Genomic DNA, 4,699 nt, shown 5'->3' with positions numbered 1-4,699 from the left:
TGGAATATTATTGTTCTATAGGAAGTGATGAACAGGACAAAAACTTGGAACACCCTCCATGAACTCAAAGAAAATGTATACAAAATAATAGAGATGCTCTGGGATGACCAGCTGGAAATGCTTTTGCTATTCTCAGCAGTACAATGATACATGACTGCAATGAAGGACTTACAATCCATACTCAAAGAAACTGATTGTATCTGAATACAGATTGAAGCATTTTTCTCTCTATCTATCTTTGTCTCTGTGTGTGTTTTTCTTTCTGACTTTCATTAAGTTGTTAAGGTTTGTTTTTCAGGTGGTAGATCGATGTTTTCTTTCACAACATAACTTTTATGGAAATGTGTTATGCAACTTCACATATAGTTTCTTAATGGGCACTGGGGATGAGGTTAAGGGAAACAATCTGAAATTCAAAAGTTTTAAACACAAATGTAAAAAAAATAAGCTTTTAAATGTAACTGAGGAAAATATTAAAGAAATATCTTTTTTTAAAAAAAGTTTACTGGATTGGATATTGCATTGAATTTTTCTGGATCACCATTCTGGAGAGCAATCTGGAATTATGTCCAAAAAGTTATCAAACTGTGCATACCCTTTGATCCAGCAGTGTCTCTATTGGGCTTATATCCCAAAGAAATACTAAAGAAGGGAAAGGGACCTGTATGTGCCAACATGTTTGTGGCAGCCCTGTTTGTAGTGGCTAGAAACTGGAAATTGAATGGATGCCCATCAACTGGAGAATGGCTGGGTAAATTGTGGTATATGAATGTTTTGGAATATTATTGTTCTGTAAGAAATGACCAGCAGGATGAATACAGAGAGGCTTGGCGAGACTTACATGAACTGATGCTGAGTGAAATGAGCAGAACCATGAGATCATTATATACCTCGACAACGATACTGTATGAGGATGTATTCTGATGGAAGTGGATCTCTTCAATAAAGAGATCTAATTCAGTTTCAATTGATCAAGGATGGACAGAAGTAGCTACACCCAAAGAAAGAACACTGGGAAACGAATGCGAACTATCTGCATCTTTGTTTTTCTTCCCGGGTTATTTTTACCTTCTGAATCCAATTCTCCCTGTGCAACAAGAGAACTGTTCAGTTCTGCAAACATATATTGTATCTAGGATATACTGCAACATATCTAACATATATAGGACTGCTTGCCATCTAGGAGAGGGGGTGGAGGGAAGGAGGGGAAAAATTGGAACAGAAACGAGTGCAAGGGATAATATTGTAAAAAAATTACCCTGGCATAGATTCTGTCAATATAAAGTTATTATTAAATAAAATTTAAAAAAAAAAGAATTTTTCTGGATCCATTCCAATTTATCAATAGCCTTCCTAAACTGTAGTAAATAAAACTGAATAGAGTAATTAAAGTTTGGTATGACCAGGCTAGAATGTAGTTATGTAAGTTTCTCCTTCTTTCTTCAATTATTTTTCTAAGCCTAAAAACATTATTATTTTCTCACAATGGAAAAGACTAAAATGCTTCAAATTACTGTCCTATTTCTTTTATCATCAAATTTACTGAATGAATAATTCACTCTTACTGTCTCTATTTCCTCATTCCTTTCCATTCAATATTTAAATTATTTTACTCTCATTTCTTTCCCCCACCATTCAACTGTTGAAACATTTCTCTCAAAGATCATAAATGACCTTTCAGCAGCCAAATATTCTGACTCTTTCTAATTCTTGTACTGGGCCATTCTTTTTTTGGAGTATCATTTAATGTTTGACAGAAGTATGGGATTTTCAGGAGGGATAGCCTCATTAATGTGAGTGTTTCCAAGCCTTTTTTAGGGCTACTTATTTACCTTTGCTACCTATCTTTCATCCAACTCTCATCATGGCTCCAAGAAAGTGTAGCATGCACAATGGTCCCACCCTAGTGAAACTGATTTGATAGGGTAACCAACAGGACTCAAAATTCTTAGTGAGTTGGGGAAATGTCTACCCAGAATATGTGAATAAGTGGATGAGAATGATCTGTTCAAACAGACAAACAGGCAGATAAATCAGATGCCGTGCAGTTTTTAGAACTTGGTCGGACATCAGAGATGGCAAGGTCATCCACTGCATCCCAAATCATCAAAAGTTATTTTGACTTTTGATTTGTCAAAGTATTTCAATGACTGGAAGAGTGAAACTGCCATCTTTGTGCAATTCTGTTCTGATTAAATCCAATTAGTGCACGGGTCTGTGCTGTCATTAAGTTATCTTCAAAATAAAGGATGAATAAAAACATTTTATTCTATCAACTATTCATATTTTAAAAGATTTAACACAGATGGTCCTACCAATGACTTTCTCACTGTGCTTTCTTTACCTCATTCAATTGTCTTCATTTTCTCTTACAATATTATTGATCCCCATAGTTTCTATAATTTATTCTATTTTCTTCCATTCAACACTAAATCATTTGATCATGTCATCTACTCTCATGTTACTTTATCTGCAGAGTGAGTTTCCTTTCTTGTCTCTAGACTACATTTCCAACTACTGTAGGAAATTCCTACGTGTATATTCTTACTTCAGATTTAGCATGCCTCAAACAGAAATGACCATTTACCATTCACAGCCTTTCTCTTCTAATAATAACTTTCTTTTTTTTTAATGGCACCACCATCCTTCTCAATCATTGAGGTTGGTTCATATTTGAAATACAAAATCATAGATCTTCAACTATAATGAACTTGGCTCTTTTCAACAATGAAATTTTTCAGGCCAGTTCCAATAGACTTATGATGGAGAGAGTCTTCTGCATCCAGAGAGAGGACTATGGGAATTAAATGTGGATAATAAAATAGTATTTTTACTTTTTGTTGTTGTTATTTGCTTGGTTGTTTTTTGCTTTGTCATTTTTTTCTTTTTGTTCTGATTTTTCTTGTGTAAATGTAGAAATGTAGAAATATGTTTAGACGTACACATGTTTAACCTATGTAGGATTGCTTGCAATCTAGAGGAGAGGAAAGATAGGATGAGAGAGAGAAAAATTTGGAACAGAAGGTTTTTCAGGGATGAATGTTGAAAATTATCTTTGTATGTATTTTGGGAAATAAAAAGCTATTATCAAAAAAAATCAAATCATAGATCTTGGAGCTGAAGATTATTTGATCAACCTTTGTACTTAAAGACAGATATTGTAATCTAGATATTTTTAATAGATAAGGTAATTGAGATCTAAAGGAAACACAGGATCATTTTACAAATAGACAGCTGAATAGAAACTAGAAATGATTTCTCCTTTTTCCTCATACATTGTATTTCTAATCAATTATAAAGTAAGCTTTGACTCTGCCCTCTCTTTCAGTCCCTCCCTCCAGTTTATTGCTAAGTTTGTCCCATTCTTCTTTCAAAATATCATTTTTCTTTTCCCTTTTCTTTTCATTCTCACTGTCACCATCCTAGTTCAAAGCATTATCAATGCACGTCTTTAAGATTGGCATTGCTTTCTTAATTCATCTTCTGGATATTCAACATTCAACTCCCTTCCCCTTCACTCACTAAAAATTATTCTTCTCAAGTTATTTCTTTAATCATGACATTCTAGGCAATGACAGCCACTGTTGCTATCCAAATATTTTATGATTGACATCAAGAATTTCATAGTCTGCTCCTTAAGTCTTTTTTCTAATTACATTTTTACTATTCTTGCAATTCCCCTTGGATTTTGTCTAGATGAATGTTATCATACTCAAATGGGAATGAGGACATTAAAATATGCATGAGGATCCCTAAGCCACATATTTTACCTCTCTGGTCTATACTACATAGTATTCTCAAAACACAACCTGAATGTTCCCATTCATATATCATTGCTCAGGTTTTGCCTGAATGTTCTTATTCTTTATTTTTACTAAGTAAAACCCCATTTATCTTTCAAGGTCCAGCTCAGCTGTATCCTTCATGATGCCTTCCACTATGATTTCAACTAGAAGTGATTCTCCCATTTATTATGTTCCTAAAAGAGGTAGCTTATTTTATTCTCATGGTATTCTTTACATCCTATCTTTCTTATAAATTCAGTATCATGGAATTTGTGTTATCGTATTTATTAGATTGAAATCTTTTTTTTCAATTCAATTGAACAAACATATATCAAGGATCAAGTTTCTAATATGTGTAAAGTATTCTTTAGGTGTTAGTACTAGGGAAAAAATGATTTCAGAAAAAAAAAAAAAACTTTTTTCAAGGTTCTTATATAAAAGGCTGGATAAGACATATACTTTAATACTTCTAGAGATCTGTGACCTAGTGAATTTGAATACTTCTTCCAATGGTTCAGATTTAAATTTAGCTAATTCTTCTCATCTTGTGTTAACTTTTTTATGTACTTAAATTCTGAATGCTGACTCAACATTCTGGGACTATTCATTTTATATCTTGATATCAGCATTTGGGTAACATTGTAGCAGTTGGATTTTTTCATTTGTCAAGTCTCCTTCTTTCTACACAATCACCCTAACTATTTTTCTAGCTCTACATAACTTTTTTCTTATATTTTTAATTCAATGTTAAACATTAGTTATATCCCATTATGAATATATCTATTTTTTGCATTATTCATAACTCCACCCATTGGAGTTTACAGTACTCTATAATTGCTAGCAATATAACAAAACTGATATACCATTGATATTAACATTGATTTTATTTCATGAAGAAACTTAAAAAGTTATTG

Source organism: Antechinus flavipes, chromosome 2, assembly GCF_016432865.1.
Source record: "Antechinus flavipes isolate AdamAnt ecotype Samford, QLD, Australia chromosome 2, AdamAnt_v2, whole genome shotgun sequence".
Classification (NCBI taxonomy): Eukaryota; Metazoa; Chordata; class Mammalia; order Dasyuromorphia; family Dasyuridae; genus Antechinus; species Antechinus flavipes.
The sequence above is the reverse complement of the archived record's forward strand: the minus strand, read 5'-3'. Positions refer to the sequence as shown.